The sequence below is a fragment of the Ammospiza nelsoni genome, chromosome Z (genome assembly GCF_027579445.1).
Source record: "Ammospiza nelsoni isolate bAmmNel1 chromosome Z, bAmmNel1.pri, whole genome shotgun sequence".
NCBI lineage: Eukaryota > Metazoa > Chordata > Aves > Passeriformes > Passerellidae > Ammospiza > Ammospiza nelsoni.
The window spans coordinates 50,752,960-50,767,069 of NC_080669.1; the positions used below are offsets into that span (position 1 = coordinate 50,752,960).

Below are 14,110 nucleotides of genomic sequence, written 5' to 3' on the forward strand. Positions count from 1 at the left end.
TTTGGCTTTCAGAGTTTTGGTTTTGTTAAAAGAAAAGCTTTACATGTGTATGAACAACAGCTTGAATATTTCAGAGTACTTGAAAGACTTCCAAGACAGGAAAACTGCATGTATTCTTTTAAAGGGGATCATTCTTGTGTGTACAAAACATTGGTTTTTACCCTGTTTTTATTTTAATGCACTCTGTCTACAAAGTCGTTTCATTTTTACTCCTTTTATAGTTACTATATTAAAATATTATGTTTCATACAGATTTCTCTTGCACACAGTTCTGAAGAATTCAATTTAAAAATACATCAAAAATTAACCAAAGATGAAGAGTACATTTTCGCATGTTAACTTCAGGAATTTTTAGAAAGTTGCAACATAAGGCATAACAGATCTGATGCTAACTTCACTGGCATAGAACAATTGAAAACAAATGAAAGCATGGAGTGTTTTTGACTGAACACACACAAAATTAGTTGGCTGGAGTGATGAGAAGGATTAATTTTGCTTCCAACAAAGGCAGAAGTAGAACGTATCTTCAGAGACATTAAATGTCAACTCTGGTCAGACAGATCATCTAACCAAACACAAAATCATGTAGAGCAGATAAGAAGCTAAGTCAAGCAGAGTATAATCTGTCAAATTCTCAGTATCTAGAAAAGAATTTAAGTTGTGAGGATCCCAGTTAGTAGCTTCAAATTCAAAGGATTTGCCTATAAATGGAACCATATTTAATTTCTTTCCAGTAAAAGCAGAATAAGGCCACCATGAAATAAATAGATCCTGAAAGAGATTTAAAATTAACTTTTTCCAGGAAAAAAGCAAGTTCCTTGTTTTGGGGTAAGAAACAGATCAATGAACTCCCACAGAAGTCAGGACTTCCACAAAAAGACTGTACTACAGTCAAATTTTGCATATCACATGTCCTATTCCTCCTTTGGGAGTCACTGGTGTCAGCTTCTGCATTCATACCAAACGAACTCCAATACACTACACTGCACACATCTATACATTTATTTTCAATAGAAGGGCATCCAAGACATGCAAATAGCAAAGGATAAAAGTAATATTAAAGCCACAAGCCTTTCAAGCCTCCTACTGAAAAAAAATTTCTATTAGTTTAACCAGTTTCAGAAATGCAAAGCAGAACCACTCAAGACAATTAAAAAGATCAAGAAAGACATCAATGATCAAACCAGATTCTGAAATTTGGGCTCTTAGAAGAGTCAGTTAAATTGCCATGGCTGCATGCTTCTTTCCTTTCCCACACCACTTTGCTCCTACTGTGATCTTTACAAAAGCTATTTCAGAGGCACTGTACACAAGTTCCTGACCAGAAGAAATGCAGGTCTGCAACAGTTGTGCTAGAATAAGCAGAATTCATCCAGAGAACACAATAGTGCAGAGCTGGATCTGACAAAGAGACAGTCAGCTGATTACGCCTCTGACAGATAAAGACTTAAGGTCAAGAGTCTGCAGGCAAAGTATTCACAGTAGAATAATTATCAAAGAAATAGCAAGCCCTATAATCATCACAAAAACAATAAACAAAAAGAGATTACTCTTGCATCATTTCCTGACACCTGTTTGGCTGCATCTATTGAAATGTCTACAAGAATAAAATCCAGTGGTAGGCAGTCATTACCGTTTAAACTGTTTGCAGGCTTCCAACCCAAGCAGAAGGAACTCATCCGATCCCAAACATCCAGAGGCAATAATAGAGCAAGTGTGTGTGTATGAGGGGAAGAATACATGAGGCTACCTGGATATTTCATGTCATGCTGCTTTATAATGATTTAGAAGCTGCACAAGTCTCTGAACAAGAGACATCAGTTACAAAATCAAACAAAAGCAATGAACTTAGTGCAAACGTAATGTCACTTGAAACTGTGACACTGAGTCACATAACCTTAAGCCTCAATCAAAAGATGACAGCTCAGGATGTGCTGTAGCTACAGCTGTAAGCATCAATGAGTTTCCAATAGCAGAAACCCTCCTATCACCACACAGTTTGCACTAAACAACTTCTCTAAGAAAATAAAGTGGGATATTAGGAGGAGCTCAAAGTAGCCATGCACCAGAACAGCAGAAATCTAGAGACAAGGGGCTAATGTGTTTGTCACAAACACCAATAGCAGAGTGGCTGTGGCACCAGCCAAGGACTGCTGGCAATAACATGCTGTGAGAAAGAACAAGATGTGACTGGACATGGAGGTAGAACAGCACTCCTCTGGGACAAAAGTCTCTGATCTACCTCCTGGAGATAAGCACAGCTCAGCACAGCACAAACAGAGAAATGGGGTGGAGAAGCAGGCATGAACTCTATGGGGGGAACAAGACCATCTCTGACCCAAAGCCCTCTGACCCATTTCCACAAGGATCTGGAAGAATGGACTGTGAGTCGTAAGTAATTTGCATAGAAAGTGTGACATATCCCCAGGGCAGGGAAAGCTTATCTACTAATAGGTACTCTGATCTAAACCGAGGAAGTGGCCCTCATCAGCTGAATTGATGCTGCAGGCAGGACTGGTAATCTCTTTCCTTCTTTCCTTCCTTTCTCCCCCTCTTAAATTCATCTCTCTCTCTTCCCTTACACCCTACCCCTTTATCCAAAATCCAGGGTCATGTTAGAGGCCATTGTACTAAAATACCAATTTCCAAGCCAAGTGTGTAATTTACTAATAAAACTTTATAAGCTTTTGTGGATCATCTGACTTCTCATTCCTTTCAACCAATGAGTATCTACAAATCTTGGGTGCTCCCTTCCCCCTAAGGGTGCAACATCACAAAGACCTCAGCTAGTTCAGTTCATCACTTTTTTAGTTGTTTTGCAGAAGTGGTAACAGACGCTTCAGATGACTAGCAGTTACTTACTCTCAAGGTAAAAATATCTAATGAAATCTTATTTAACCATACTCTAGGAAACTATATCAATCACATCAGACTGAGTCTCAATACGTTTCCCTAACCAAAAAACTCTAGCACTCTGTTTTATGAAGAGAGTACTTGGAGGAACTATTTAATGTATATGCCCTGTTTGTACTCTTCCTTGATTAAAACCCAAATGCTACTAGAAATGCTTGCCAGCTGGTCTGACCCAGAGCAGCCATTCCAATCACTGCACTCCAGGGGTTGCTCACAACTAAGTGGACAAGTATTTCTAATTTCACCAAGTATTTCATTTCCAACTTACCACTGGCTTTAGCCTACACAGGGCGAGAACAAGGTCAGATAGCCAAAATAAAATAGTGAAAGACTGTCTGAGCAGTCAGGGATCAGGTTAGGAAAACTAAAGCACTGGTAAAATTAAATCTCACCAGGGGCATCAAGGGCAGCTAGAAAAGCTTCCACAAGATATCTTCTTTGCCATACAGAAGGAATCATACAAACTTCAGAGGCAGATCCATGAGAACCTCCAAGTTCAACAAGCCAAATGCAAGCTGCTGCACTTGGGTAGGGGCAATCCCAGACATAAACACAGACTGCGAGGCAAATTCAGTGAGAGCAGCCCTGTCAAGAAGGACTTTACGGTTCTCCTGGATAAAAATCTGGACAACAGTGTGTGCTCACAGCCCAGAAAGCCAACTGTATTCTGGTCTGTATCAAAACAGCAGCGGAAGGAGGTGATTCCACCCCTATCTTCTGCCCTTGTAACACCCCACAGAAGTACTGTGTCCAGTACAAGAAACTCTTTACCATGAGGGTGAGGAAGCACTAGAACAGACCGCACAGAGAAGTTGTGGATGCCCCATCCTTGGAAGTGTCCAGAGAAGGAAGGTGTGAACTCAATGATCTTTACAGTTTCTTCCTTAGAGAAGAAAGGTGATTTCTATTATTTCTATAGGCATGCTAGGATTTCTATTAATTTTATTTTTTCCTTCTATGGGTGATAGAAGGAAGACTATGAAAATGTGGCTCCCCTCCAAAGGAAATGGGAGAACTGGTTACCAATGACATGGAGAAGGTCAAAGCACTCAATTACATTTTTTTTGTCTCAGCCTTCACCAGCAAGTTCTCCAGGCACTTCACCAGAGCTGCAGAAAACAAAGGCAGGGACTGGAAGAATGAAGAACTAGCTATCTGCTAGTTCTTATAGAAGAAGATCTGGTTTTTGACCATCTAAGTGAACATGACGGTTCACAAGTCCATGGGACCTGATGAGGTGCATCCACAGATCCTGAAGGAATTGACAAAGGAAGTAGGTAAGCCACTAGCTATCCTACTTGAGAAGCTGTGGAGGTTCTAATGACTGGGAAAAGGACATAAAACCACATTTTTTTTAAAGGAAAATAAAACCCCATAGAATTTACAAGTCAGTCAAGTCTCACCTCACTGCTCATAAAGATCATTGAGCAGACCCTCCTGAAAACTCTGTTAAGGCACACTGAAAACAAGGAGGTGATTTGTGACATCCACCATGTCTTCACTAAGGGGAAGTCATGTCTGACAAATGTGGCTGCCGTCTACAATGGGGCTACAGTTCATTTCAGACCCTCAATTCTTTCAATTGGTTTTGGAGGTCAACTTGGAAAGAATACTGATGTACCCAGAACATGTAGCAAACTTTCATACAATAGATGAGGATATAGGGTTATACTTCAGTGCAGTGAATGAGGCCCAAGCAGTTTTTACTTTCCCCAAACTGTTTAAGGAAACAAAAATAAAAACAAAACCAAACCAACAAACAAATGCCCAAAATAAAAACCAAACAACAACAATAACAACAAAAGAAAAAAAAGAAAAAAAATTTTAAAAAAAGAAAAAAAAAGGAAAAAAGAAAAAAAAGGAAAAAGGAAAAAAAAGAAGAAAAAATTTTAAAAAAGAAAAAAAATTTAAAAAAATAAAAAAGAGAGAGAGCGCAAGAGACAGAGAGAGAGAGTAGATAAACCACAACACCCTCCTCATTTCAGCAAGGATTGGAAATAAGTGTGCCAGTGAAGGCTTCCTCAAGATAAGGAAAGCCTAGTATCTCTCTCAAGAAAAGTACCAAGGCTATCACCATGACAATGTGAAGAAAGAGAGAAAGTCAAAAGACATGGACTTCAGTTGGCTCACAGAGTGACATGGCTCCTTTTCACCTATTGAGAGAGTTTTGTTTCTTTTTCATGACCAATGGGCAGTTTATGTGTTTGTTAAGCAAATGTAATCATCTTGTAAAATTATAAAGGCAGTATGTTGCTTTAATAAATAGATCTATACAGCCTTCTGATGGAGTCCTGGTGCTTTGCGTCATGTGACAAATAAGTATCTTAAAAACTGCTTGCTTCAGAGGCATTTCAGGCAGTCTTTACCCCTTAATTACCATCCTCTATTTTAAATACTGAAAACAGTAAAACCAGCAAAATATTTCTTTAAATAATTCCAGGAGAGTATTGCAGAATCCAGATTATCTGTGCTTGTCCTTAACCATCCATTCATATTCAGCAGGAAAGTATATTTAGCTAAAGAGACTTTAGAGTGATCAAAATCATCCATACTAGAGACTCATATTAAGCAGAAAGAGATCCCATAGTGATCCACTAAAATCAGTCTAGTAAACCAAAAATAACTTTAGGGCAAGGAGATCAGTTGGTTTTTTGCTCTTTGAAATGGGGATGAGGAAGATGAAGCATTCCAAAGACTGAGAAAGAGCAACTGTATTCACCATTGGTATCACTGAAGACACCAAGATACCAGGTACAAGAAGACTTTGCCTGCCAAAGGATACCCATAACCAGATTTATTTTTTTTTAAGTGTCAGGGGAGTACATGAAGATGAGTATAATCATTTCATATGCAATGATAATAAATAAGTTTTACTGTCAGTGTTTACTTGCAAGATTCTAATTCACAACCTGCCACATTGGAGGGAAATGTGTGCCTTACAGTGAGCTAGCTTGAACAAACAAAACAACATATGATTTTGATTGAGGCAACAAAAGATAAACACAGCTGAGAAAATATTGATCTCTAGACAGTATATCTTTTGAAATTAAACATATTTTGCACAAAGTAGAAAGGCCTGTAGACCACAGACAGTGTAGTCCATCTCAGATTCCCAGACAGGGGAACAAGGATGGATAAGAGAGAAGAACCAAGGAGACACAAAGGACCCAGAGAACACTCTCAAAAAACAAATTCATCTTGCTTTTCCTGGAAGCAGATGCTGTCATCCTATCCCACTGTTTCTTGTTGTTTCAGTATCTGAAACAAAGACAGAGTGAAGCAACTATCTATTGATTTGGGGTGGTCAAGTCTAAGACTTTAATAACAAAACATTACCTCAAGCAGCATGAGACTGACCTGCTTGAGGATTTGTTACCTCCTAGTACTAATGCTGTCAGAGCTGCTGACAACCAGAATCCTTTAATGCAGGAAGAGGACAGCTGGTAGCACATTCTAAGCAGGCACACAAAGGTTCACATTTGCTTCCAGAATGCCCCAAAATAACCTGCTGGTGTACTGCAGGGGACATGCAGTTCAAAAGTGTTCTGCCAAGGGCTAAGGGTATGCTTATCAACATATGGATTGCAAAAGCATGACAGGTTCCTGGACTGGCTAACTTGCTGTATTACTTATATCTTAATTTAAAGAGTTTCACTGATCTGCCAGATCATCTACAGTTCTAATAGAGGTCTTTTTAATTATCTTAAAACTTAATGGACTGCCTAGAGTGCAATAAAGTGAAATTTTGTTATTTTCCGTATCACAATGGCACTTTTGCACAAGACAGTTAAGGAAACACATTCATATCTGTGCACACACAAATAAATCAGAGCTGATGGATTTTGTGGTTGACTACTTTTCCTTGGGAAAGCTAGTCAAAGAGAGTGTCCAAGTCATAAATGAAGACTACACCTGTGGCCTCAATTTTTTTAAAGGCAGCATTTCCACCTCTGTGGATATAGCTACAAAAACCTTATCTAAGTATTCTGAGTGCAAATTGTGTTTTTGCAATAAAACAAACAAACCTAGACCTGCGAAAATTGTCTGGTGTTCAAAACTCCCTTTTATAGCAGAGCAGATAGTGCAGAAATGACCAATATGTCAGCATTTGATCTCATCACCGGAAAAATGCTACAACGCATATGCACCAGATTGGAGGAGTTTTGGATCTCATCAAACTAAAAGAAATAATTTATTAATCAAGACACCTGTTTCCCAAAGCATAAGCCTCAGCTCATATGCTCTGAAAAGTTATTCAATAACGTAAAGAACAAAATACCATGTTGTTATTAAACATAAACAGTTAGATCTACAACACCCTCAGGAGGCATAGCTGTTACAGGTAAGAATTATATTGTGACTTGTAATTGCCTTTAAACCCCATTATTCTCAAGAGAAGCAGTAAAATATAGCACTATTTTACTTTGTTTCCCAAGCACTGAGAACTGCAGAATGATGGAGGCTCTTAGGCACCTCTCCAGATCACGTGGTCCAACCTACCACCCAGTCTACCACATCAGAGCAAGCCAACATTAGATGCTGCAAAGTCAAACTACTTTTGAGTTAAGGTCAATATCAGTTTGTAAAAAAGGAAGCAGATCAGCTGGATTATTTGCAAGCATTTCCAAGGGAGAAAGCTGAGACTTAGTGGCTTTTGTTAACTGTGGTGGTACTTGTGTCTACACCTCGACTCCAGCAAAATTGTCTAGTCAATGTAATTACTATCTTAGGTAGTCATTTTCCAAGTCTTGTAAAAGCAACGGAATAATCACATAATGATTCAATCATACATGAATGCATAATATAAAATGTTCCAGCCTGCATTAAAAAAGGTATGAAGTAAATCTCCTTGCAGAACCAATACAGCTTATACCAATATATTCTGCTTTACAGGAAAGTAGGGTTGGTTTTCAGACTTACAATTTATTAAAATCTATAATGAAGGTTGCTTTCCAGAATGGTAAATGTGAGGGGGATTAAACTGTTACTGTATCCTGTTCCTAATCATTCTGCTTAAGGCATTACTAATGTCTACTGTTTCTGTTACTTGATGCCATCACATTAGCTCAAGTAACAAGAAACCAAGACAGAAATGAAAACACAGAAACAACACTGGTTTTCAACTCCCAACCTAATGCTAAAAAGTAAGAATTTTAGGAAGGCATTAAAACATTACTATTCACAGTGTCCTTAAACACTGTACTCATTTAACATAGACCTGTCTTAACACAAAATAAACAAGTATAGTGATCTCTTCATAACAACTTGATTCTTCTTTTTGAAGTATACAATATAGCAGTAGCCGACCTTAATAAAAAACTAACAAAAAAAACCCCCACGCACAACAGAAAACTACCAGAGGTGTTTTTGTAGATCACTTATCTTGTCCTCACAGATCATTCTTAGGGACAAAACCAACATATTTTAGAATAGCAACAACCTGTACCCTGTGCAGCATTACAATTCTTTACCAAACCATTTTTCTGAAAGTGACAGTTGTGCTAGCTCAGTGACTAAAAGTGAGCAGGTGTGCCAAGCTACAGACTGAGGTCCAGTTAACCCTGAAGAAGCTTTGTTGTGAGTGGTAACAGAAAGAATCCAACTGGTTTAATATAGGAATTAAAAAGAAAAAACAATTTTTTTTTTCAAGCTACAACTTTCACACAAGCTTCAGCCATTTCAAAGATTTCCACTGCTACTATAGAATTGACATTAATTTTTGAGAGAACTGAACATATCTCTGTGACATCAGAAAGCCAATTAGCACCACAATGTGACACAAGCACTCAGTATAACAAGACAGACTGCAAATCCAAGAGGAAACTATTTAGATCTGGTGCCCTCACCCTATGTTCCTATGTGGCCCTGTTCCTTTTCACCCTGCACCCCTTCATTCTTTAGTTTTCCATCAGCACATGGATCCCAGACAGCGAGCACTCCAAAAGGTCAAAGTTTTTTCAGTCCTATTGTTGTTAGCCACAGCAAATGTGGACAAAACTCAGCCTTTTTTCACTGTAGAACAAGAGAGACTGATGAGGGGAAAGATGTGGAATGTGGAAAATTTGGAAAACAAGTGACTAAGAGAATAAGAATACATAAAACAGAATATCCCAATTGAAACAGTAGTAATATTTATAACTAAAACCACAAAACTCAGTCATATACACACACTAAACAACACCCAAATGTATACCACTGTTTCTATAAAGACACACTTGATCAAAATTAAGTAGGTGGTTCACTTGTATTACGCTATTATCATGATCCTAATTTCTTTTTGCCTACTGCCATTCATAAGATAAACCCTTTTTCCTCCCTCACTTCATCACACCCATATCTTTTATTAGATATTGAAATACTTTAGGAAGGGACATAGCTAATTTTATTGTGCAGTACTTCAGAAGTATGGCACCAAGTCTTACAGAGACCATGGGATGTACAAAATGCTGGTGGCAGCCAACACCCACACGTCTGTGTGCAAACAGCACTTGTCTAAATATTGCCTCAAGAGGATGGCTCACTAACAGATAACACATTTGCTACTTAATATGAGGAAAAAAGAAGTGATCTGGATACTAAAGCAACTGTGTGCAAGCATGAGAGAAAGCGCAGGGAATAAAAACCTGTATACACAATTCTCCAAAAACATGTCAAACTTAATCAAACAAATCCTAGGATAAGTCCTCCATCTGAATGAACCCAAGATTGTCCCAGACAGTGTATTCTTGTCCTGAACGACAATCAACCTAAGGTTCAAATCCTCTTGGACAACACTTTGAGTACAGGTTTCAGCCCTGTAGATGAACCACTACTGCTTACACCCCAAGAGTAAGACCAATGAAGATGGTATATTTCTCTCCATCTAAGACCTAGGCAGTCAGATAGACATTTGATACACAGGCAGATACTCTGCCAGTTATGACAACTTATGCACAAATAAGTGCTATCCCTAGAGCTGTTTCAAGCCAATAAAATATAGATGGTCATGACAGAATTCAGACAACAAATTTTACCAATTCTGAGAATGTTTGTGGCATCAAATGTTTGAATTCATCTTGTGCCTGTAGCCTTTCATGGCTACTGGCTGGTCCAGGAGATAGTACAACACAGTTTAAAAAATTTAAACAGCTGAGGCTTTATACTAGAAATTATCAAATTGTGCATAAAATACTGAATTCTTAGAAGTAATAAAACCTAATTTGTCTTAATAGTTATGAAATTGATATTAGGAATTGGATTAATCTTTTACATTTCACATCCTTCAGAAACATAATTTTATATCATAATGCAGATTTCATATTTAAATTGTCTCAAAAAGAGAAGAAACTAACAGCAAACAGTTGCTGTTGTATATAATTATATACTTAATTATAGATCTCACACTACCAGCCAAGTCATTATTAGGGTATGTTAATTCCTGAGTTCTCTTTCCTTTCAGGGCAGAGGTGAGCATGAGCAGGCTAGTCAAGCAACACTTAAAGCTATTTTTAGATGCCATTTCCCCCCCACATGTGTAGAGGCATAACTTTCCAATTAACAATTGCTATTATGAACCTTTTACTTCCTTCTGCATTTATTTTGTTCCTCACTGCTTTACAAAATTGAATTAGGTGACATCACTGGCCAGTTGGATTACAAATACAATTAGCAATCCGACAATATGCTTGCAAAGCTGCTAAATATTCATAGCCACGAAGGAAATTAACTTCAGCTGTGCTCTTAACATGTGAAGTGAAACAAAAATATTTTTGTGTTATTGCTTGTCTGAGTGGGTTTAAATAGAAAAAAAGAACCATCAGATACTTATTACAGCTTCAACTGTCAATTATTGCACATGCCAACTTGAAAGTTGGTGTTGTCTATAAACAATAACAAAGATACGAGGAGGAATAATACATTTCCATATTGAAAACAACAATAAATAGTTTAGCAGCAACAATGAAGAATCAGAGATGAATTTTTAAAACCACACTGATCTGAAGTAGGGATATACCCTGAAGGCAAATGTCCAGTATCAAAACTTTTTTGTAAACTCTGGACAATTGAACAGGTGTCTTCCGGGAAGCTGGTGTTTTCTGTTTGAATTGATTTTAAAATTTTAACTACCTACAACAGCTACTGACTAAATATAAACATAAACATATAAAACATCAAATCAGTAAGTATTTTTACCCTACTACACTTCACATAGGCACGCATCATCTGTCACCGAGGTATGATCTGTAACTCTGTGACATTATCATATTACTCTCTAAAAGACTAATGCTACTGCCTAATCTCATGGTTTGAGCCAATTTCTAAACACTAAGCCCTGGCTTGCTGTCAGATCTCACTACCTGCCCGAGAACCAATGATGGAGCACAATTGTAACTTTTTATCATATAATTTAAAGCTCCCCAACCCCTTTGTTGCATCTAATTTATATTCTGAAATACTGTTACGGATTATTTGTTTCACAGATGAAAAGAAGCTACAGAATTCCCCCAGATTTTTGCTACGTAACAGGATAACAATCCTCCTCTAACACACAAAAAAATCCAGGCCCATAAGCTACCTGAACTAAAAGGCAAACAGCTTATTAAGGTAATGAAAAAAATCTGTTATTTGAAATTGCAGAGCTGCAAGGTAATTAATCCCCAGCTCACAATATAATTTAAGGAAATTAATATGCTGAATTTAATTGATTGGAAAATAGTCCTAGTTGTTCCTGTCTAAAAAAAAAAAAAAAAACAAACCATGCGGACTGAATTTGATGTAACCAATGCAGACATAGCTTCTCAATCTGAAAAAACAAATCCATAATTTTTACTTAAAAAAAAAAAATCATGTGTGGATGGCAGTCTCTGGAAAGGAGCAGGATATGAGTTTGTTATATTTCCTCCAATAATAAGATTGCAGTGAGGGTTATTTTGTCACAGTTCTTAACCTTTTTTATTAAGTTTAATTTAAACCAACACAGCATCACAAACAGAAATGGCTGTTTGTGTTCAGTCTTCAGTATCATCTACTGATAGAAGCACTAACAAAATGCATGCCCTAAAATGCATTTGAAGATTATATCCATACATCTTCCAAAATCCTTTTTGCTGTAGTTGCCCATTCCAGTTCAAAAGGTCTTCCAGTAATAAGTGAAATGCTTATTAGATCTGATAGCCAAACAATGGAGGTTCTTGGGGGTTTCTGGCTTCTAGATACCAGTCCATTCTCAGTGCTGAGTAAAGACAAAAACAATCAGATATGAGCTTTCAAAACAACCTAACATTTGTTTAATCTAAAATTAATATTTTTCTGGATCTGCCAGATCTTCAACGAGCTAGTACAAGATCTGGGCAAATCAATTAAGTCTGTATTTAAAGATTTCCTAGCAATAAAGCAAGTCACCTGTTTATGTACAGATTATTGGATTCTAATTTGTAGGAGAAAAACTGTATTAGATTACACCTCTATGCAATATTCTGTCTAGCAATAAGACACAGTAACTAAAAAAGAGAATAAAATCAACCCTTTCCAACAGGTTGATTTCTAACATGCCAGTCAGCTCCGTTAAAAGTTGAAAAAGCACTAGCACATTCTCTAGTACGGAAAAAACCTCAGTACTGAGGATCAACAGTGAGATTAATGGACTTATTTCAATTTAGATACCAGCTTTCCTTTTAATACCATTAAGAGTTTACAAGTTAGACTTAAAATGATGGACAAAATTACTCAACAGTTTTAATGTATATGCTCTATGACCATGCATATAGTCCACTTTTCCCATAAAATTACAGAAATCCAAAAAATAATGCACATGAAATTTATCTTTTCTGGTGTTAACAATAGTAAGAGACTGGGCAGAGAATAAACATTAACAATATGGCACATAAAAACAGAGACCAGAATGAGCATCAGCAGTTAGATAGCAGTAGTGTTTTTAGCACCTAATTTAAAAAGAAACAAACACTTTCAACAGCTTTGATTAGACTAGCAGGCCAGCATCTAAGTCTAGAATAGCAAATACTGAGAGACAGAGCTTAACCAATTTATCTAACACCTACTCACTAGTTCAAGACTAATGAGCCTTAAACTTAAATCTTGCTGGATGTAAAAATGCCTGGGTCATCGCACCCTACAGATACCAAATCTTTATCTCCTATGGTTACTGTTTGCTTTCAATGCATGTGAAGAAAACTACAGTTCACATGCTTGAAAATGAGGAGCCTAAGTCAAAATTTGACTGTTTCAGAGGTATGGGAATAAAAAGGAAAATAAGGAAAAGAGAAATATCAAAATATAAAAAAGGGAAAAGAAAAGCTGGGTTGGCTTGCTAATATCTATCAGTCCAAGACTTCTCAGAGACCTAGTACAGGTCTACAGGTGACCCTTCCAGTGACAAAGTCCTCAATAATGGTGAGAGCCCCTAAAGAGTCACCTCTCTTGCTTCCTTATCTTTCCATTGTGGTTACTTCTGCTGTAGGACAGCACATTCCTCTCCAGTCTTCTGCTGTTTCTTCTGTTTCAATATCCTATTTTTCATACCCCAAGTTGCTTCCCCTGCCTTTCTAATACTAGTGTCCCTGACATGATTCCATCTTAAAGAGTTTTCCAGATGATAAGCACAGCTGGGGATTGTCTACTTACATTCAATGCATATAAAACCAAACATAAACTCAACCAACAGCAACAATGTTTTTATCACGTCCTTTGCTTACTTCTGGAAATCACCAGTACCATGTCCATTACTCTGACCCACAACTCTCCTTGCTTCTTCATCCTTTGAATCTCTGTAGTCACATCTGTCCCCAGCCCCAAACACCCAAAACAAAACCTTAATCTCCCAAAAATTGTACTTACTGCAAAAAATAATTTCTGGGACACTGCTTAACTATATTTTGGTTTAAGTACTCCTACTTTGCCACTTTTCCTTTGAAGATATAAGCAGCTTATTTATCTTATTTTTCAAACTATTTTCTCATTCAAAATCAAAAGGGAAGCTCCTCAATCAATAAAATTAGCTTCTACTACCATCTATCCAGTCTCCTGTGTTGTAAAGTATGGTCTGAGGGTATTCTATTTCCCATCTGTTAGAGGTTGGGCAGTGATCCTCTGTTAATTTGGCACGGTTTTTTATCTCTCCCACAACCAATCCTCCCTCTGGGGAGATACCTTCTGTTAATGAACCTTGAGTGTCACTGCATGACTGATAAAATTACATCAT

At 37.4% G+C, this 14,110-nt stretch overlaps 1 protein-coding gene across 7 annotated transcripts in view; it reads right to left on the reverse strand.

The window, feature by feature from the left end:
* The window catches only part of ERBIN (erbb2 interacting protein), a 118,028-nt gene that overhangs the window by 76,393 nt on the left and 27,525 nt on the right, over nt 1–14,110 (reverse strand). The gene's annotated exons all lie outside the window — the stretch shown is intronic.